The following is a 23,875-nucleotide window of genomic DNA, read 5'->3' on the forward strand; positions in this document are numbered from 1 at the left end:
CTTGCCTCGAATATGCCTCTACCCTGCCTCACACCCGTACGCTTCAACCCTCGACTCAGCTTCGTCTTCGCTCACATCTCCATTGTTTGTGGTGATTGCTTACCATAGATTTTACAAGATAGTGTTATTAATAAAGTATTTAGTTATATTTTTTGTTCTGTTTGCCACCAGTAAGTAAGCACTGGGCAACACCAGCGACATCTTAAACCAGAAGGAAACTTGGGAATTTTTTCCCCCCACACGAAGGTGGTGGGTGTATGGAGTGAATTACCAGAGGAGGGTCTGGAGGTGCAATCAAGGACAGACATTTGGACAGGTACAAAGGTAGGAGGGAACGTGGGACAAATAGGACAAACTCAAGTAGTCCTTGGGGTCAGCAGGGATGAGATGGGCTGAAGGGTCTGTTTCTGAGCTGTATAACTGATGCAAACCTGAGAAATGAGTGATTGAAAAGTAGCCCCCGTGGATTAGGATTAGAAAGTATGTTTTATTAGGATAGGTTAGTTGAGCTTGGGGCTTTTCCCTTTGCAACAAAGAAGGATGTGAAATGACCTGATAGAGATCTATAAAATGATAAGAGGCATAGATCAAGTGGATAACCGGAGACTTTTTCCCAGGGTGAAAAAGGCTAATATAAGGAGCATAATTTTAAGAATGAAGGCGATGAAGAATTTTAAGGTGATTGGAGGAAAGAACAGGGGGATGTCAGAGGTAGGTGATTATATTTAAACACAGAGCCTGCCAGGGGGTGCTGATAGAGGCAGATACATTAGGAGCATTTAAGAAACTCTTAATAGGCACATGGATGAAAGAAAAATGCACGGCTATGTAGGAGGGAAGAGTTAGATTGCTTAGAGTATGCTAAAAAGTCGGCACAATATTGTACTGTTGTCCTGCTGTACTATTCTGTGTTCTATAGCACAACACTGTGGGCCGAATGGCCTGTACTGTTCTGTGTTCACATTGTCAGTTTATTTGCAATTTAGCAATTTATTTAAAGATTCAGTGCAGAATAGGCCCTTTCAGTCAATGAGCCACACTGCCCAGCAACCCACTGATTTTAACCCCAGCTTAATAATGGTTTAATTTACAATGACCAATTAACCTACTGACTGATACGTTTCTGGAGTGTGGGAGGGAACTAGAGCACCTGGTGGAAACCTACATGCACACAGGAAGGAACATACAAACTTGTTTTCAGAGGATGCCAGAATGAAACTTTGAACTCCAAGAACCCGAGCTGTAATCGCGTCATGCTAACCGCTAAGCAGCGTTCAGCTGGGCTTCCTTACATACAGTAACTAAGAAGGCCTGGAGGAAGACTTTGCCTATTTGGCCTTAAGGCATTTGATAAGGTCCTACGTGGTAGGCTAGTCCAGAGGGTGAAGATACATGGGAATTAATGCAAACTGGACGACTGCAACCAAAAGCCCAAAGGCACACACTCAGCAATTCAGTAACAGCTTCTTCCTCTCTGCTATCCAATTTCTAAATGGATATTAAACCTGTGAACACTACTTCTTTAATTTCTGTTTTTGCACTATTTATTTTAATTATTTAATATACACGTATACTTAGTGTAATTCCATTTTTCTCTAGATTTATCATGCATTGTGTTGCACTGCTTCTATAAAGTTAAGAAATTTCATGACATATGCTGGTGGTATTAAACCTGATTCTGATGTTTCAGGCTGAATTGAAGCAGCAGAGCCCTGACCAGAGAGAAAAACACACCAATATTTAGCTGATTTAAGTGCCGAGCAAGATTTAAAAGATTAAGGCGTTGAGGCCAAGGGGGAAGAACGAACCAGCGCTCAGCTCTACTCCATGGGGCTTTACTCACCTCAGTGCTGAACTGACTTTGCAGCTGTGGCCTGAACTGGCTCCGCGACTGTGGCCTGCAGCCATTGGGCTCCTGGACCGGCTTCACCCACCTCAGCACTGAACTGGTTCCGCGGCTGTGGCCTGCAGCCATTGAGCTCCCAGACTGGCTTCATCCACCTCAGCACTGAACTAGTTCCGTGACTGTGGCCTGCAGTCATCACCACTCCCCTCAGCATTGAACTGGCTCTGTGGCTGTGGCGTGCAGCCAACGCACTCCTGGACTGTCTTCACTCACCTCAGTGCTGAACTGGCTGGGTGGCTGTGGCCTGCAGCCATCGCCGCTCCCCTCAGCACTGAACTGGCTGGGTGGCTGTGGCCTGCAGCCATCGCCGCTCCCCTCAGCACTGAACTGGCTGGGTGGCTGTGGCCTGCAGCCATCGCCGCTCCCCTCAGCACTGAACTGGCTGGGTGGCTGTGGCCTGCAGCCATCGCCGCTCCCCTCAGCACTGAACTGGCTGGGTGGCTGTGGCCTGCAGCCATCGCACTCCTGGACCGTCTTCACTCACCTCAGCGCTGAACTGGCTCCGTGGCTGAGGACTCACTTTTGGAGACTCTGAGGTTCATGTTCTGTGTTATTTGTTTACTATTTTTGCTATTTTTACTATTTTTACTATTTGCATGATTTATCCCTTTTTTGCACACATGGTGTTTGATGCTATTTGTGGTGTGGGGATTTTTCATGAATTCTATTGTCTTTCTCTGTTTTGTAGCTGCCTGCAAGAAGATAAATCTGAAGGTTGTATATGGTATACACACTTTGATAGTAAACGTACTTTGAGCTTTGCACTGTACCTGTTAATGTAAGGGGCAGGGCAGGGCTAGTAAGCACCTGGAGAATAAGCTCAGGGAGATCAAGCGAACTCCACACACTCAGATTCTGAAGCTGAGAGACAGCAGCACTAACAAGCCAGGGACGAGCAGTTACTGGTCCAGAGTTTTCTTGAAAGGCATCTTCAGGTATGGCTTGTTAGAACTGCACATTTTTTAGTCGCACATTGCCCCAATTAGCAAAAAAAAAGTGAAGCTTGTTTGATTTGTTGCTCCCCCTCACCCCCCACCAAGCCAAAATTCTCATCCATGCTTGTTTGCTTTGATCTGTGGCTTAGGCTTCAAATTTCATAGTGCGCAATGATTTTCTGTGAATATTTTATTGAAATCAATAGTGAGAACCAAGGTGCAGCTCAGTACAGTGACAAAACTACATACTGTTTGTATTTCCTGACAGATTATTTCCTTAAACAATATGAAGGCTAATATGAGGGGGCACAATTTTAAGGTGGTAGGTCTACAAAATTGAGAGGTTATAGATAGAATAAATGCAAGCAGGCTAGCGGTTAGCCCAACACTATTACAGTGGCAGTGACCTGGGTTCAGTTCTGCCACTGTCTATAAGGACTCTGTATGTTCTCCTCATGATTATGTGGGTTTCCTCCAGGTGCTCTGGTTTCCTCCAATATACTAAAGACGAACGGATTAGTAGGTTAATTGGTCACATAGGTGTGTAATTGGGCATGACAGAGCTTGTTGGGCTGGAAGGACTTGTTACTGCTCTGTATTTCCAAACTTATCAATTTAAAGTGATGTATTGAAGTATAGTAAAACAACAGCATTACTGTAATTTTGGATATTTTGGAAATGCCTTGTGACAATCCAACTTTTCTTGGTGCCCAACCTCTGATTTGTTTTTCCAGATCTCCACAACCCTGTTTTGACCATTTGCACTGTAGAATAATTCCTGTTCAAGGTCAAACTAAAATTACTGTCAAAGAACGTATATGTTATCATACACTACCTTGAGATTCATTTTCTTGAAGGAATTCACAGGAAAAAAAATACAATAGAATTGATGAAAAACTATAAATAACAAAGACCAGTGTGCAAAAGCAAAACTGAAAAAATTATTACTGAGAACACGAGTTGTAGAGTCCTTGAAAGTGAGTCTGTAGGTTGTGGAATCGGTTCAGTGTTAAAGTGAGTGAAGTTATCCACTCTGGTTCAGGAGCCTGATGGTTGCAATGTGATAACTGTTCCCGAACCTGGCGGTGTGGGACCCCAAGGCTCCTGCACCTCCTTTCTGATGGCAGCAGCCAGAGCATGGCCAGGATGGCGGGGGTCTTTGGTGATGGATGCTGCATTCTATGTAAATATGCTCAATGGTGGGGAGGGCTCTTCACTTTTTCTATGACGGGCAGCTCCCCACCGACTTCACTTTGTCATCCAGATGGGAGGCTTGCCCCGAGTTAGAACAGGTAGCATCCAAGCTGTCGGTAATATTAGAAAAACAGTACCTAAATGTGTTCTTTGTAGCTGAACTATGAGGAGCTTGATAGTCTGGCAGTACTGCTGTACCTTAGGCAGAACTTGTGGGTGGCTTTGATCTTTCTAGGAATTTTCAGTAAACCACAACAACACAAGATCCAAGTCATCCGGAGTGAAATGCGAGCAATATTGGCAGGGAAACGAAAGAAATACCACGTACTTATTGATAGCTTGTGGAAAGAGAAGGATCCTGAGTGTTAGCTGAGCCAATGAGAGCAAACTGCAGTGTGAATATTTTATTACATGCTGGGCACTGAGTACAGGAGCTGGGATGGTATGTTGGAATTGTACAAGACGTTGGTGAGGCTGAATCTGGAGGGTCGTGTGTAGCTCTGGTCTCCCACCTACAAGAAAGCTGTCAATAAGCTTGAACAAGTGCAGAGAAAACTTACAAGGATGTTGCTGGGACTTGAGGATCTGACTTATAGGGAAGGGAGTTTATTCTCCGGAGTGTAGGAGAATGAGGGGAGATTTGATAGAGTTATGCAAAATTATGAGGGGTGTAGATAGGGTAAATGCAAGCAGGCTTTCTCCACTTTCTCCAGGCTTTCAGAGGTCATAGGTTAAGGGTGAAAGGAGAAATATTTCAGGACACCAGAGGGGGAGCTTCGTCACACAGAGGGTAGTGAGTGGGGAGTGAGCTGTCAGCAAAGTGGTGGATGTGGGTTTGATTCGACATTTAAGGGAAATTGGACAGGTACAGTACATGGATGGGAGGATATGGCGGTCTACGGTCTGGTTGCAGGTCGACGGGACTAGGCAGAAAATCAGGTTGGCATGGATTAGATAGACCAAAGGACCTTGTTCTGTGCTAGAGCTCTGACTTACGAGAGAGGGGCAGAAAGAGGTGGGGTAAAAGCAGAAACAATAGCAGTGTTTGGAAAGTATTTAGACGGAACGGGCGGGAAATAAGACCATAGGACATTGGCCTAATTCTGCTGCTTTCAGAGTCCAATCTGCTAATAGATTATAGCTAATTTATTACCTCTCTCAGCCCCAATTTCCTGCCTTCTCCCAATAACCTCTGACACCTTGCTAATCAGGAACCTATCAACCTCCACTTTAAATGTACCTAATGAAATAGAAGGATATAGAAGCATATAGGTGGGATTAGTTACATTGCCATCCGTCAGTACAGACATGATGGGCCGAATGGTCTGTTGAGCAGTAAAATGTTCTGTGCTCCCAACTTGCTGATGCCATAATATCAACTTTCCCAAGTGCAACTGCAAATCCACCCACTGGAAGTCAGCCTAAGGACACACGCAGAATGTTAGAGCATTGAAGCAGTAAACTGTGTTCTTCAGACAGCTGAATACTCCCTGGGTCCGCTCCTCCTCCGCTCTCTCCTATGGTCCATTCTCCTCTCCAGCCCTTTACCTTTCCCACCCATCTGGCTTCACCCATTACCTTCCAGCTGTCCACCTTCCCCGCACCCCTCCCCTTTTTTTATTCCGGCGTCTTCCCCTTCCTTTCCGGTCTTGATGAATGGTCTCAGTCCAAAATGTCAACTGTTTATTCATTTCCATAGATGCTGCCTGACCTGCTGAGATCCTTCAGCATCTTGTGTGGTGCTTTGGATTTCTAGCATCTGCAGAATTGTTTGTGTTTATCAAGGTATTTGTGGACTGATTAGATGTTTATGACAAAACAAGATGCCATTTGTGTTCATGCCCCCATCCCTGCACCCCAGCAGGCACTACAGCGTAGAAGTTAGTGCATTGCTTTACAGCGCCAGAATTCAATTCCTGCCACTATCAATCAGGTGTCACCGATGTTTTAGTCTCGTTTCCTGCCTGTTCTTAAACAGTAAACATTGTTATTGCATTAGCGTTCTCCCCATGACCGTGTGCGTTTCCTCTGGGTGCTCCGGTTTCCTCCCACATTCCAAAGACGTACAGGTTAGGGTTGGTGAGTTGTGGGCACGTTGCGTTGGCACTGGAAGCATGGCGACACTTTGTGGGCTGACTCCAGCACAATCCTCAGACTGCGATGGTTTTTGACGCAAACACAGCCTTGCACTGTACGTTTCGATGTACATGTAACAAAGCTAGTCCAATCTTTATGCTTTGATTCCGAGTCCCTGCAAACTTTCTCAAGGCTAGTCAAGAAACCGACCAGTGTGCCTTTGGAATGTGGGAGGAAAGCTACGGGAGCGCAGGGAGAATGTGCAAACTCCACAACAACAGCGCCAGAGGTCAAGATTGAACCTGGGGCTACCGGCTGCTGAGAGAACACAATTTCAGAGAGGTGAGCCAAGTCCACCACCTTCCCATAGCCTGTGCTAGTAACACTCGGCGAGCACAGTGCAGGCTGGAGGATGCTGAATCGGCTTTCATAAAAAAAACAAGGTAAACTTTATTATATAAAAAAATTTATAAGGATAAACCAATGCCTTTTATTCTTTACATTCATAGTCAAGTCAATACTTTGCACACTGTTCTGTTTCATTCATACACTACTGCCACCCATATGGACCCCTGAACTTACGGGCCACAGCAACTTTTGGGTTGGCTGTTGGTTACGTAACTGTGGACTCACTTTTGTGAACTTCAGTTCTAAATGTTATTTGCTTACTTTTATTGTTTGCATGACTTTTTTCTCTCTCTCTGCACATTGGATGTTTGATGGTCCCTTTCTTTCAAGGTGTTCTATCGTTTTGTGGCTGCCTGTAAGGAGATGAATCTCAAGGTTGTATATAGTATACATTCTTTAATAATAAATGTACTTTGAAGTTTTTGAACTTTGAAGTGATGCACTGCAATAATTGAGGGGCTTCTCCCCCACCCACGACCTGGCCCCTCCCTCTCCAGTACCCTACGCTGTAGCCCTTCCCCACTAGGGTTGCCAACTTTCTCACTCCTAAACAAGGGACAAAAATACCAGTCAAATATGGGACACTTGTGTTTACCCCGAGAAAGACTACCATGACCATGAAGCCTTGCACGGGTCCTGTGTGCACATACGTGACGTGCGCATGCGTGTACTTGCCGATTTTTTTCTACAAATCAGTTTTGGCTTAATCTTCCCGATTCTGCTTTTACTATATGTTAGTGTTATTTTAGGTTTTATGTGTTTTATGATTTGGTAGGTTATTTTTTGGGTCCGGGAACATTCAAAAATTTTTCCCATATAAATTATTGGTAATTGCTTCTTTGCTTTACGCCATTTCGGCTTACGAACGGTTTCATAGGAACGCTCTACCTTAGCGGGGGAAATACGGGACAAGGGTGGTCCCGTACGGGACAAACCAATTTAGCCCAATATATGGGATGTCCCGGCTAATACGGGACAGTTGGCAACCCTATTCCCCACGGGCCCCTGCCATGGCGGCACCAAGCTTCAGTGCGTCCCTCAGGACATCCTCCTGCAGCCTGGAATGTTCCGTTCGGCAGCACTTGTCCATGGACGCCTCAATGTGCTCGGATGCTGCTGAAGTTACTTTTGTCTGACTTGATCCAAGTAAGGGGCCACCTTGTATGAATGAACAGATACATTAAAAAAAATGCCTTTTCATCACTCTTGCTAGTGGGGATGGCTGGAAAGGGTACCGCTCCTGTGAGTTGTGTCAGATGAAGACTGCAGTGAAATTCATAAACTGCATTGCAGCCCCACAACTACCAGGCAGCACCACGGGGACCCACCAAGATTCACAAATAATTGATGAGTGCATTGCAAAAAAAAACTGCAGAATGGTAAAATATTCCGAGGCAACAGACTTAAGGTATTTCCTCTGCATTTTCCCATCTCTTCAAGCTCAGATTTATTAATCACATCAGTATCAAAATTTAGAGTGAAATGTGTCGATTGCATTAACAACCAATTCACCTAGGGATGTGCTGGGGCAGCCCTGAAGTGTTGCCACATATTCTGTCACCAACATAGTATTACCCACAATGCTCAGCAGCACAGCCCAGAACAAACCGAACATTGCAAACGATAGAACTGCAGCAAAACAAGCCCTGTTCCACACACACACACACACACACACACACACACACACACACACACACAGTTCTCCAACTCCAGTACAGTCTCCATGCCTCCAGTCTTCAAGCCATTGGGCTTCAACTTCTGGTCTTCTGATCGACCTTTGGGCTTTGATCTTCAGTATCAACTCCTAGACTTGCTGATGGCCAGACGCCGGTCTCCAGGTACGTTGACTCACTGGCCCTTGTGCCTCCCGGAAATCATTGGCCCGAGACAGTCTGCCGTCCACGGATATCCTTCATCACACACCCACATTGCTGGACTTTGAAAGGGAGACACAGGCTTGGCCTCAAACTCCCCACATCCCTGACCCTAAACCCTAACCTGACCTCTAATACACCACATCCCTGACCCTAAACCCTAACCTGACCTCTAATACCCCACATCCCTGACCCTAAACCCTAACCTGACCTCGAACTCCCCATATCCCTGACCCTAAACCATAATCAGGCCTTGAACTCCCCACATCCCTGTCCCTAAACTCTAATCTGACTTCTAACATCCTCACATTCCCGTCCCCAAAAATCATCTCTATGAAACCATCTCTTATATTAAAAGATGCAAGGTATCAGATTCAAGTTTAGCATCACTGGCGTATGTTGTGAAATTTATCGTTTCATGGCAGCAATACATTGAAATGCAAAAAAAAATTACCATAAGAAATGTATACATAAAAAAGTACATGTAGTGTAAAAGGAAGCAAACAAAAGGGGTAGTGAACATGGGTTCATCGTCCATTCAGATACCTGACGGCAAAGGGGAAGATACTGCTGAAAGGTTGAGTGTCGAGCTTTGGGCTCCTGCACCTTCACCCTGATGGTAGTAACGGGAAGGGAGCATGTCCTGGCAAGGAGGAGCTACATTTCTGCACACATGACAAACAGAGAAAGTTACAGCACTAAATAGGCCCAATTAAATCACCGCCAGTGATCAGCAGTGGCTTTACAAATGAACGCATTTCCTGAACGTGGACTGCAATGAAGCTGTGTCTGCTCAGCTTTGCTCACAGTTGTAACGGACACTGCTGAGACAATGAATAAGACCTCAGAGACAATAATGTCAACTTGAGGATTTGGATCTCGAGGCTGTGAAGTCTAGTTTAAACTGTTTTTTTTGTCAGATGAGAATTAAAGGAGGATACACAAATAAATTATATTATTTATTTCGAGCTACAGAGCGGAGTAGGCTTTTTGAGCTGCACCACTCAACAATTCACCTATTTACCCCTATAGCTTAATCACAGGACAATTTACAATGGCCAATTAACCTACTAACTGCTACATCTTTGGACTGTGGGAGGAAACCCAAGTGCTCACGGGGAGGAAGTACAAACTCCTTACAGATGACGTTGGAATTGAACTCGGAAACTCCCAAGCCCCGAGCTGTGATAGCGTTGCTTCAATCGCTGTGCTACCATTGCACCCACTCTGTGATAGAAAGAGGCCATTCAGCCCATTGCTTGCTAATCCTTTATGCAATGAACGCTATTGGTGGGTCTCTATGCATACGCCAAGCTTTCCTGCGTTACCTTCAAAAAAAAGGCATGCAGACTCAGTTGACATGTTTGAACACCAACTCAAAACCTATTAATTTAGTCTTGATTTTAAATAACATCATTTTGGTTTTTATTTTCATAAGACACAGGAGTAGAATTAGGCTACTTGGCCAATCAGGTCTGCTTTGCCATTCCATCATGGCTTAGTTATTATTATTCCTCTCAATCCCATTCTTCTGCCTGTAACCTTTGATGCCCCAACCAATCAAGAACCTATCAACCTCCGCTTTAAATACACTCAATGACTTGGCCTCCCGATCTCCCGAGCAATTAATTCCACAGATTCGCCACCCTCCGGCTAAAAAATTCCTCCTCATCTCCATTCTAAATGGACGTCCCTCTATTCTGAGGCTGTGCCCTCTGATCCTAGATATTCCACTATAGGAAACATCTTCTGCATATCCACTCTATCTAGGTCTTTCAATATTCTACAGGATTCAATGAGATCCTCCCTCATTCTTCTGCTTCAGTGAGTACAAGCCCAGAGCCATCAAATACTCCTCTCACTCTAACCCTTTCATTCCTGGAATCATTGTCGTGAGCCTCCTCTGGACCCACTCCAATGCCAGCAGCCTCATGAGTAGCACCTTGTCAAAGGCCTTCTGAAAATCCAAATATACAACATCTGGTGACTCTCCTTTGTCTACACTGCCTGCTATTTCATCAAAGAATTTCAATGGATTTGTCAGGCAAAATTTCTCCCTTAAACCATGCTGACTTTGGCATATTTTATCATGTGCCTCTAAGTACCCCAAAACCTAACCTTTAATAATCTTCCCAACCACTGAAGTCAGGCTAACTGGCCTATAATTTCCTTTCTTTGGCCTCCTTCCCTTCTTAAGGGTGCGTGGCGTGTGGCCAAGTGGTTGGGGCGTTAGGCTCACAATCTGAAGGTCGTGGGTTCGAGCCTCGGCCAAGGCAGCATGTTGTGTCCTTGAGCAAGACACTCAATCACACACTGCTCCAGTCCACCCAGCTGAAAATGGGTTCCAGCAAATAAATGCTGGGGGTTAACCTCGCAATAGACTAGCATCCTATCAGGGGCGGGGGGGGGGGGGAGTCTCGTATTCTCAGTCGCCTCACGCCACAGAAACCGGCCTGATGGGCCACAAGGCTCAGGACAGACTTTAACTTCTTAAAGAGTATCATTTGCAATTTTCCAGTCCTCTGGAATCACTCCAGAATCTAGTGATTCTTGAAAGAGCAAAGTATATATATTGTCAAAGTACATATACTATGTACGACCTTGAAATTCTTTCTTTACAGGCAGCCACAAAAACAAAGAAACCCAGTAGAACCCAATAAAAAAGGCCATCAAATACCGAATATGCAAAAAAGGACAATCTGTGTAAACAACTAACACTCAGAACTAATGTTTATGAAAGTGTGTCCACAGCCATGAAGCTTGTTCATTGTTGCAGCTACTCCAGGAGCCAGTTCAGCACAGTGGTGAGTAAACCTCGTGGAGACTAGCGAAACACCGGCCCATCCCTCTCTTCCAGCCTCAACAACTTGACCTTTTCAATCTGGCCTTGCCCTTGTGTTAGCCAAACACTGGCCCATTTCCCGCTCTGGGGCCTGGGCTCTGCTGCACCGCATCCTCGAGACTTCAGCTCAGTGAATCCTCCAGAACACCACAAGAATGCCAGGTCATATAGGCGGTTCAAAAGCAGAACTCTGAAAGGGAAGTTCCAATCCACAATCTCTTCAGCTACCTCTTTCAGAACCCTGGGGTGTAGTCAATCTGATCCAGGTGATTTGTCTACCTTCAGACCGTTCAGCTTCCCAAATACCTCCTCCTTAGTAATAGCAACACTTCGGTCTTCTGACACTCTTGTATTTCTGGCATACTGCTAGTATCTTCCACAGTAAAGATTGGCACCGAATACTTAAGTTTATCCGCCACTTTTTTGTCCCCCATTACTATCTCTCCAGTGCCATTTTTCAGTGGTCCAAAAAATCCAGTGGTACAAAGTAAATGCCAGGATACTTGGTAGTGTGGAGGAGCAGAGAGATCTCGGGGTACATGTCCACAGATCCCTGAAAGTTGCCTCACAGGTGGATAGGGTAGTTAAGAAAGCTTATGGGGTGTTAGCTCTCATAAGTCGAGGGATAGAGTTTAAGAGTCGCGATGTAATGATGCAGCTCTATAAAACTCTGGTTAGGCCACACTTGGAGTACTGTGTCCAGTTCTGGTCACCTCACTATAGCAAGGATGTGGAAGCATTGGAAAGGGTACAGAGGAGATTTACCAGGATGCTGCCTGGTTTAGAGAGTATGCATTATGATCAGAGATTAAGGGAGCTAGGGCTTTACTCTTTGGAGAGAAGGAGGATGAGAGGAGACATGATAGATGTGTACAAGATAATAAGAGGAATAGATAGAGTGGATAGCCAGCGCCTCTTCCCCAGGGCACCACTGCTCAATAAAAGAGGACATGGCTTTAAGGTAAGGGGTGGGAAGTTCAAGGGGGATATTAGAGGAAGGTTTTTTACTCAGAGAGTGGTTGGTGCGTGGAATGCACTGCCTGAGTCAGTGGTGGAGGCAGATACACTAGTGAAGTTTAAGCGTCTACTAGACAGGTATATGGAGGAATTTAAGGTGGGGGCTTATATGGGAGGCAGGGTTTGAGGGTCGGCACAACATTGTGGGCCGAAGGGCCTGTACTGTGCTGTACTATTCTATGTTCTATGTTCTAAAATCTACTCTCATCTCTCATTTACTCTTTTGGTATCCTCATATCATTGGCTTGCTTACCTTCATATTTCATCTTTTCTCTCCTTTTTAGCTGCCTTCTGTTGGTTTTTAAAAGTTTTCCAATCCTCCAACTTTCCACTACTTTTTTCGTTCATCTCTCATGCCTCTGTAATTTCCATTACTCCACTGTAATACTGATACATCTGATTTTAACTTCTTCTCAAACTGCAGATTGAATTCCATCATATAATGATCACTGTCTCCTAAGGGTTCCTTTACCTTAATCTCCCTAATCAAATCTGGTTCATTAAATGACACCCAATCGAGGATAACTGATCCCCTAGTGGGCTCAACTACAAGCTGTTCTAAAAAGCCATCTTCTAGGCATTCTGTAACTTCCCTCTCTTAGGATTCAGTCCCAACCTGCTTTTCTCCAGTCTACTTGCATATTGAAATTCCCCATGGCAATTGTAACATTGCCCTTGTTACATGCCTTTTCATGTTTGCACTTTATCCCATTGTAAAACACTTCGAACTACATCATCTGCATGAAAAGTGCTGTATAAATAAGTTATTATTAAAAAAGCAGTAGGTAAAATAAGGAACAGTCATCTTACAGCGAATAGCAATTGCACAACAGAAGAGGTTGAATAAAACTTCAAAGTAAATTTTCAGGTCACCATATACAACCAAGATTCATCTTCTTGTGGGCATTCACAGTATATACAAAGAAATGCAACAATCAATTGAAAAAAAACGCATACAAGACCAATGTGCAAAAGACAACAAACTGCGCAGGTACAAAAAGTAAGGAAAAAATAATAATTGAACAATAACTATCAAGTGTTAATATCAATTAAGCAATAATTACACCCCTATCACAAGAACACCTCTGAAATCTTTATGCACCTCTACAAGCAGTAAATTTAATCATTGATCCATATGTGCCCTTATTAACATATTAATAATATATTTTTTAGAGCTCAGTCAAAAAAGACTGGTCATTGTTTTCAGGATAGGGGTTGGTGCAAGTGCTCCCAATAATGGTGTTGAGATTGAGAGAGTTAGAAGCTTTGAGAACCCTGCGGTGAATATCACCAATAGCCTGCCCCAGTCCAATCGCACTGATATGATGGCCAAGAATGTTCAATGACACCTCTACTTCCTCAGGAGGCTAAAAGATTTGGCATGCCCCTGTTATCACAGCTCTAATCCAGTTTTTATTTGGTTTGCAGGGTTAGTTTTGGGAACATAGTGGGGTCTCAATGGCCAGGTTAGGGTTTACAATTGTAGGTCAGAGGCAGTAAATGAAGGAGCTGGTATTCGGAGTCCAGGTCAGAGTGTTCAGTGATCCTGGAGGTCAGGTCAGCAGGCACTGAAGGGTTGGGTCAGAGGTCCATACAGGTAGCAGTCACTACAGCCAGTGACTCTACAGGTCACCGAGGTCAGAGGTCCATATGAGCCCTCATGCTGAGGCCCGAAGGTCAAACCCTTGATCAGAGAGTCCTGGGGTTGAGGCCTAAAGGTCAAACTCATGATGGGTAAATCTTGGGGTCAAAGTCCAAAGGTCAAACCTGTGATTGGCATTGGGCTCAGATAGATAGTCTGAAATGTTGATGCCCAAGAACTTGAAGGTGCTGGCCCCTCGACCTGATGTCAAAGATTACGGGGGGGGCATGCACAGTCTTTTTCCCAGGGAGGAGGTGCTCAAAACAAGACAGCATAGGTTTAAGATCAAAACAAGAGATATAAATGTAACCAATGAACCTACTAACCAGCATGTCTTTGGATTGTGGGAGGAAACTGGAGCACCCAACACTCCCAAGGATGTGCTGGGGGCAGCCCTCAAGGTTCACCACCCATTCCATGCCAACACAGTATGCCCACAACGTTCCACAGAACACAAACAGCAAACATTCCTCTCCCTCTCCAATCCACTCACATACAAAATGGCCACACACACACATTCAGCTTTCAGTGCACTTTGACTCGCAGAAACCAGGCCTTCAACTTCCTGAGTGGACATGCAGAGAATAACAGACTCGGGTCTCTGGCCATCGGGCCTTAATTTCTGGACTTCCGACTGATCTTTGGTATTGATTCCAGGACGCACCAATCACGATGAAAGAGGAACTGAACACCGGTCTCTCTGATGAGCAGGACCCTGAATACCAAGCCTCGAACGCTCAGTGACTAAGACCAGGAACACTAGGCCTCAAACACCAGACTCCCCGATGGCCAGGACATCAAATTCTCATCCCAATGCCTTGCGTAACTGGGGGTGTCAACTGCCCTCGAGCTCTGCCTGCACGGAACTCCAATCCCGGAACCTGATGATGATGACTGGCTGGCCTGGAAGACCACTTCGTTCCCGCTGAATGCCAGCCTGACATCTGACCATGGATGTCCTTTGTCTCCTATCCACATTGCTGGCTTTCGAGCATGGAGCAGAGAATCTGGTCTGACCAACTCCCCCAAGTCCTTGACCCTAAATCTTAATCTGACCCCCCAAGCCCTGTCTGCCTCCAAAACTATCCCTACAACACTTTATAAGGTACAGCGTAAGCCAGTGTAGTCATCTGCTACTGTAGCCCATCTGCTTCAAGGTTCCCCAGAGTTGCCCTTCTGCTACCCTGCTGTAATGTGAGATTATCTGAGTTGCTGTTTCCTTCCCATCAGCTTGAAGCAATCTGAACCTCCTGACACTGCCTGACCTGCTGAGTTCCTCTAGCGTTTCGTGTGTGTTGCTTTGGATTTCCAGCATCTGCAGATTCTCTCATGTTCTTGAACAGATATCTTGCACAATAAATAATTAACCCTTGATCTCTCAGTCTACTTCATCAGAGCCCCTTGCACATTGTCTACCTGCACTGTTGCACGATCACTGGAGTCAAGTACGACGTTCTCCCGAGGGGCTGTCTACTGCGGGGTCCTCAGGTAGCTGATCTGGGCTCCACATGTCCTGGTGCAGTGTGGGCAAGAGCACCTGGTGGCTGTGGTTAGTGGTTGATCAGTCTCTCCTTTCGCAGATGCCGCTTGTCCTGTGTCACAGCGGAAATCGCTCTCTTATGACACAGCTCCCTCTTGGACAGACTTCCTCCACTAGATTTTCTCTGTAACTGTAGCACCATATTCGGCATTGGTTTTATTTTCATTTCGTACTACCTCAATGAACTTGTGTATATACACTGTATTAGGAATGATTTGCATGTGTGGTTATACACACACACACACACACACACACACACACACACACACACACTCAGAATGATCTGTCTGAATAGCACACTAAAACTTTTCACTATAGCACAGTGCAGTGGCAACATAAACTAATTAAACCATTAGACAATGAGATGTTGGAGCAGAATCAGGCCATTCAGCCCATTAAGTCTGTTCAACTGTTCCATTATGGCTGATTTATCATCCTTCTCAATCCCCTTCTCCTGCCTTCTTCCTTTGATACATTTACTGATCGAAGACCTATGAACCTCTGCTTTAAATACACCCAGTGACTTGGCTGAGGCAGGGCAATGAATTCCGAAGACGCAAGAGTCGAGGTTCGTGAGCTGTAGACATGCTATCGTGGCATCAGAAGCACGGCGACATTTGTGGGCTGCCACCAACACATTATCAGACTGCGTTCAAAGTTCAATGTGCATTTATGATCAAAGTATATCTCCTGTACAGTATCAAATCTTGAGATTCGTCTTCTTGCAGGTAGCCACAAAACAAAGAAACACAAAATAGTGTTTCCACTATGCTGGTTGTTGACACAAATGATGCAATTCACAGTATATTTTGATATTACAGTGTATATGTACTAGATAAGGATTTTTTTTTATAATCTTTTATCTTTATTGTTCTAGGCAACTGCTCAGTAGGGTAAAAGCTGTCCATGAGCCTGGTGGTATATGTGTTTGAGGCCTTTCTATTTTCTGCCTGATGGGAAGGGGAGAAGAGAGAACGTCTGGGGTGTGTTTGGTGGAGGGGGGGTGACTTAGATGATCTGGCTGCTTTACCGAGGCAGTGAGATGCGTAGGCAGAATCCGTAGAAAGGTTTCTCTTGCGATGCCTTGGTATGGCTGAGATTTGCCATTGTGGGTGAGAGTAGGATTATAATACTCAGTGAGTGGGACAGGACCTTAAAGAACTTTCCTCAACACCCTAGTCCCGATAATATCCTCCCGCATAACTGTTTGGTTGACAGCAGCAGCCACTTTCTCCATTGCCATCTCTTTCCTGTCTTTTGCTTTCTGTTTCTGAGCTTTGACAGAGTGTTTTATTTATTGAAACGATATCAGTCTCAGGCTCCCCCTGGAGTCCATACTCATTGTATTTGGGTACTGTACACATTAACAATCACTGAAGTACACCAATTTCCTTATCGAAGCAAAGCTTCTCTGTACAGAACTCAGTTAAGTGAGTAATTTCTGATAGTTTTGTATCAAGCACTTGGCCGGCTGGTGGCATAGTGACATCAGCGCTGGATTTCGGAGAGAAGGCTCCCGAGTTCGAATCCAGCCGGCTCCCTTGCACGGTTTCCATCTGTGCTGGGTTGAGCGTCGAGCTAGCAAATCGGCCTCGTAAGAATAAGAAAGCCTACTAAAAAAACCGCCGTTATGATGGCGTCCCGATGACTCCATTCAGAGTTAAAGGCCTTCTTCTTCTTCTTCTTCATTTAGCATTAGAAAATATTTAAAACAGGAGTTTCCGAAGTTTTGTTATGACATGGAGCCTTGCCATTAACCGAAGGGTCTGTGGACCCCAGGTTGGGAACCCTTGATTTAAAAGGATTTTGAAACTCAGTAGCTTTGATCAAAATGGGAGTTGGATTTGTTAGGCACACAGAATGCTGGAGGAACTCAGCAAAGCCAGGCAGCGTCTATGGAGGGAATTACTATTTTCCCCTAGAAAGTGGAATTTTCAAACAGCACATTATGATCAAGATTGTTTATTGTCAATAATTGTTTATTGTCAATTATTGTAAAGGAAAACAAAGTAACTGTGGCTCTAGATCTGATGCAGCATTTAAAAATAAAAAATATATAAAAGTGATTGTATAGGTATAAGTAATTTGTATACGTAGACTGGAGTTGGAGGAGTGTGTATGTATGTGTGTGTGTGTGTGTGTGTGTGTGTGTGTGTGTGTATTTAAAAATGTGACATTAAGTGATGTGTATGTAGTGGCGGTAGTGAGTGTGGAGATGGGGTTAATGGGTGGAAGTGTTCATCAGCCTTACTGTGTGGGGGTGTGGTGGTCTTGGTGTGGATGCTGCATAGCCTTGTCCCTGATGAGGGTGGGACTAACAGTCTATAAGCAGGCTGGATGAGATTCTTGGTGATCTCCCTGGCCTTTTCCTGGCTCCTGATGTTAGTTTCCACTGATCTACTATCACTAATACTTGACCGATCGATCTGTGGTTTCCTGGTTATCTCCTCTCTTTTCATGAATGGTGATACAATGTTAGTAACTCACCAATCCCCTGGCACCTCTTCCTGTGCCCTTTGAAAAACTGACAAATAACTGCAATTCATAAAAAGCAGTCATCAGGCAATTGTGGCTGATCCTCAATACTAATACCATTTTCATGCTCTCTCTCACTCCACTTCTGTGTTGAAATCCGTTTATCCCCAACTTCAATCAAATTGAGATGCACACTGTTTTTTAGTGGGGAATTCCACAGGTTGACCTCCAAGTAAAATGATTCTCCACAGCCTGATATCCTGAGATAGTGAGCTTTGGTTTCAGAATCTCCAGCCCAGCCAGAGGAATCATCCGACCTGCATCCAGACTGCTGAGAGCTTGCAGTAGTTCATACATTACAATGAGGACCCTTCTCATCATTCTAAACCATGAAGAATCTGGGCCTAGTCAGTCCAATCTCTCCTCGTACAACAACGCCTCCATCCTGATGAAGGGTCTCAGCCTGAGCTGCTGAGTTCCTCCAGCATTTTGTGTGCGTTGCTCTGGATTTCCAGCATCTGCAAAATCTTTTATGATTTGCTGTTCCATCGGGAGCCACTCTTTATGACAAGTATACTCTTTCCTTAGGGGACAAGTATACTCTTTCCTTAGACATATACTATCCTCTAGGTATGCTATCAACAAGACCCAGTGTAACTGCAGCTAAGCGCCTTTCTTCCTATTCAAAACCTCTTGCAACGAAAACCATTCCTTTGCCCTCTAACAGCTCAATGCCTGTTGCTAATGGCTGGTTAACAAGGACACTCTGATCTCTCCTGTCATCAGTTACATTGCCTTTCTCCAACATAATGGATAATTTCATACTAATCCACATTCTCCAGTATTTACTCACTAAATTTGCCCAAATCTCTTTAAGCGGCTTTGAACCTGTATGTGCGTCTGGCGGGTGGGGGAAGATGTGTCTCTACCAAAGGAGGTGTAATCTGCTCCTTCCCTCTGCTAGTCTGCAGGTCACCCTTGGACAAGGTGTAGCCCCTGCTTAGCCCCCCGATCAGGGTCACGTGAAGCCATGGGAGCAGGTGGTGGATGGTCGGATGAGCAGCTGGTGCACATCACAAGTCCTGGTTATGCGACCACTGACGCCAGGCAGACAATCTCTGAAGAATATTGATAATGGCTGGAGTCACCCACATTGTAAAGACACTGTCCAGAAGGAGGCAATGGCAAACCACTTCTGTAGAAATATTGGCCAAGAACAATCATAGTCAAGGAGACCATGATGGCCCATGTCATACGAGACAGCACATAATGATGATGATAATGTATGAATATTCCATAATTAAGAATTTGAGGAGACTTGTTATGTCACCAAAGACTCACAAACTTCTACAGATGTACTGTGGAGATAATTCTAACTGCTTGCATCACCATCTAATATGGAGGGGCCATTGCACAGGATCAGAAAAAGCTGCAGAAAGTTGCAAACTCAGCCAGCTGCATCATGGGCACCAGCCTCTCCAGCAGAGAGGACACAGGTATCAAAAGGTGATGCCATGAGAAGGTAGAATCCATTATTAATAACCACCAGATTCTTAATAATGCCCTTTTCTCATCGCTACCATCAGGGAGGAGGTACAGGAGCATGAAGACACACACACACACATACACACACAATGGTTCAGGGACAGCTTCTTCCCCTCTGCCATCAGATTTCTGAACGTACGTTGAATCCACGAACACTACCTTTTGCTCTTTTTGTACTACTTAAATTATTTTTATATATATTTCTTATTGCAGCACATAATAAAAAACTATAAATTACAATGTACTGTCACTGCAAAACAATAAATTCAATGACATATGTCAGTCATATTAAACCTGATTCTGATTCCGTTTAACATCATTTCCAGTACACGAGTGTAAAGGAGAACAAAATAATTGTTTCTGCAAATCCGAAGCAGTATATAAAAAACACAATAAAGAACACAATAATAAAAAAATAACACAATAAATATAAATACATCAGATAGCTTATGTACATTGATCGATTTTACGTCCATAAATTGATGCTAGGCACAGGAGTGTCTGTACATAAGGTGACTGAAAGGAAATGATAAAGTAGCGGTGGATGGGGTGTGGAGGGGTGGGTTAGCGGGTGGAGGTGTTAATCAGCTTTACTGCTTGGGGAAAGTACCTGCTGTGTGCCTGGTGGCCCTGGTGTGGATGCTACATAGCCTCCACCCTGATCTTGATCTGTAAGGGTGTCAAAAGTTATGAGGAGAAGACAAGAGAATGGGATTGAGGGGGGATAATAAATCAGCCATGATTGAACAGTGGAGCAGATTTGATGGGCTGAATAGCCTAATTCTGCTTCCATGTCTTCTGGTTGACAAGTGAAAGGCAAAGTTTTGAAGGCTGGTGAGAGTGCTGAATGAGCTGCTGGGAGAAGTTGTGAATGCAGGTTCAATTTCAACTTTTAAGAGAATTTTGGATAAGTAAATGGCTGAAAAGAGCAGGGAGGGCTATAATCCAGGTGGGGGCAGGGGGTTGATGGGACCCAGCAGAATAACAGTTCAGCATGGACTAGACGGGCCGAAAGGCCTGCTTCTGTGCTGTAGTGTTCTGTGACTCTACATTCAGTAGCCACTTTATTAAATATCTCCTGCACCTAATAAAGTGGCCACTGAGTGCATGTTTGCAGTCTTTTGCTGTTGTAGCCCATCCACTTCAATGTCCGACGTGCAGTGCATTCAGAGATCTCTTTTGTACATCACTGTTGTAGCGCATGGTTATTTGAGTACTGTCGCCTTCCTGTCAGCTTGAACCAATCTGACCATTCTCCTCTGATCTCTCATTGAGAAGGCATTTTCGCCCACTGAACTGCTGCTCACTGGATGCTTTTTTTTCACACCATTCTCTAAATCCTAGAGGCTGTTGTGTATGAAAATCCTAGGAGATCAGCAGTATATGAGATACTCAAACCACCCCATCTGGCACCAACAATCATACCACAGACAAGGTCACTTAGATCACATTTCTTCCCCATTCTGATGTTTGGTCTAAACAACAACTGAACCTCTTGATCATGTCTGCATACTTCATGCATTAAGTTGCTGCCACATGATTGGTTGATTAGATACTTGCACTGATGAGCAAGTGTACCTAATAAAGTGGCCACTGAGTGCATATACTATCACTCACTGAATGATAGAACAAGTCAAGGATCTGATATGCTCCGGTTCCTGGATTCTGATATGAAGATGCACACAGTGTTCCTAGAATTTCTTACAAAATGCCAGGAGATTTTTTTTTTTTTGGCTGTTGTTTAAAAATACAAAGGGATAGAAAGAGAATGATACATCAGTTAGTTCCTCATTAGGTGGGAAAATGGCTGGAGTCCACACAGAAGACAGTTTAATCCTACATTTAGAGAGACAGAGATTGATCAGGGACAGTTGGAATGGATTTAAGGGAAGGTCACATCTGACTAGTGACAGCAGGACAGATTAGGAAGGTGGTTAAAAGGCACACACAAAGCTTTCTTTATTAGCTCAGCCACAGCATACAACAGGGAGGTTATACTGCAAATGTGTACAATACTTAATAGGCTACAGCTGGAATATTGCACACAGTTCTGGTCTTCCACATCACTATATCTCAGAACAGCGTGTGCGAAGGAGTTGTACATAGATAAACATAGCACAGGCCCTTCAGCCCATAATGTTCTCCTGACCATTTAAACTACTCCAGTATCAATCTAATCCTTCTCTCCCATATTGCTCTTCATTTTCCTATCGTTCATGTGCCTATCTAAGAGTTTCTTAAATGTCCCTAATGGAGCTGTCTCTACCAACATGCCTGGTGTCAGCTCCGTGCAATTAACACTGTGTTTAAAGAAATGCTACCTCTGATATCTCTGCCTGTACTTTCCTCCAATCATTTTAAAATTATGCCCCCAACATTGTATTAGCCATTTCCACCTTGGGAAAAAGTCTTCGGCTATCCTCTCTCATCATTTTGTACACCTCTGTCAAGTCACCTTTCAGTATTTGATCCAAAGAGAAAAGCCCTAGATCACTCAATGTTTCCTCATAAGACATGCTCTCCAAACCATGCATCATTCTGATAAATCTCCTCTGCACCCTCTCTAAAGCTTCCACTTCCTTCCTATAATGAGGCAACCAGAACTGAATATAATTAATACAATTTCTTTGACAGTACAGATAAAAACTGAGTCATGATAAGCTGAAGCAGTGTAGGAAGTAAGCGTTCTAGACTGGTATTTTGGGTGGTTGTCTAATCTATATTTAGGGAAGCAGGATAATTTGAAGATTATTACATCAGGCTATCACAATAGGTGAAACTGCTGCCCCTATCATCTTGACAATGTACGGCTTAAAGAACAAATTAGCTTCCTGATTTTAATACACTGACACACGATGGAAGGTGGTTAATTCCAATATTTACTGCAGTCCAAGGCAAGAATCTGCAGGTGCTGGAATCCAGAGCCCCACACAGCCTGCTGGAGGAACTCAGCACGTCCGGCAGCATCTGCAGGGATGGGGGGCGGGGGAAAGGGTTCGGAAAGGAACTGTCGCTGCTTTGGGTCAAAACATTGCATCAGAGACCCATAAACACATGAGGTTATGTCCTGATGAAGGGTTTTGACCTGAAACGTCAGCTGTTTATTCCTCTCCGTAGATGCTGCCTGACCTGCTCAGTTCCTCCTCTCTCTCTCTCTCTCTCTGTGTGTGTGTGTGTGTGTGTGTGTGTGTAGACCTGGATTTCCAGCATCTACAGAAACCCGTGTTTGTGAACACAAATGATATGATAAGATTCAAGATTGTTTAATGTAATTTTCTGTACACAAGCGTAAAGAGAATAAAATAATTATTACTCCAGATCCAATGCAGCACAAAAAACCACGAAAGGTAACACAATAATAATAATTAACACCATAAATATAAATACACTAGCTTATATACACGCACACACATATACACATACATACACGCACATATACACGTATTGACTGCATGTCCATAAAATGACGCTAAGCACTTGGCCGGACACAAGGTATGACTGTCAGTAAATATACTGTATGCTGCTGCAAGAAGCTAATATTCAAGCTAACATACAAACTGAAGTTAAACGATTTGAATTCAGAAGTAAAAAGTTTTATTGAATGTGGCTGCCACTGGCTAGTCCTGATGCAGGGTCTCAGCCAGCAACGCTGACTCTCCATCCCCCTGAACAGATGCCGCCTGACCTGCCAAGTTCCTCTAGCATTTTGTGTGTTGCTCTGGATTTCCAGCGTCTGCACATTTTCTCGTGTCAATGACCAGACAAGTTGCTTTCGCGACCCCGATACAAAAACAAATATCGGCCAGGTTTCTGACATTAGCGCTTACTGTTGTTGTGTGCTTGTAGAAAGGTGAAGCCTAAAAACAGCTCAAAGACAGATGGCAACAAATAAACTCAGTGATTTCATTTGGATCCCACTGACCCAAGGCAGAGTGAGGCTTTACAGTCATCTGAAAGCGTTCTTGGACCTCCACTTTGATATCTCAATGGAATGACAGCTCTCATCCACCGAGATCTTCACGGGTCCACCAGAGTCCAGCCCTGAAAACACTGTCTACCTATGTACACTACCTCACAACTGGATTTTCTTTCTCTGCTCTATTCTTGCACTACTTATTTAATATATAGCACTACATATGCGCATTTTAAACAACACATTTCACGATATATGCCAGTGAAATTAAACTTGATTCTGATCCAGTCCCAGTCCGGCCGTGGTTACATTGCCCACTGCCCCAGGGACAAGAGCTCGACCAAAGGTTAGCTGTGGTCCTTGCTCAACTTGCTGCTCCACAGACCCAAGCGGCTGAGATCACTTATGGCGCTTTTTGTCACCGGCCAGTTGAGATCAGTACACCCAGCATGAAAATAATTTGTACAGAATGTGGAACAATATAACACAGGAACAGGCCAAATTAAAA

At 44.3% G+C, this 23,875-nt stretch overlaps 1 protein-coding gene across 4 annotated transcripts in view; it reads right to left on the reverse strand.

Moving 5' to 3' along the window:
• grm3 (glutamate receptor, metabotropic 3) overlaps positions 1-23,875 on the reverse strand; it is a 191,730-nt gene that overhangs the window by 165,198 nt on the left and 2,657 nt on the right. The window lies entirely within an intron of this gene.

This window comes from Mobula hypostoma, chromosome 20 (assembly GCF_963921235.1).
Source record: "Mobula hypostoma chromosome 20, sMobHyp1.1, whole genome shotgun sequence".
NCBI classification, from domain to species: Eukaryota; Metazoa; Chordata; class Chondrichthyes; order Myliobatiformes; family Myliobatidae; genus Mobula; species Mobula hypostoma.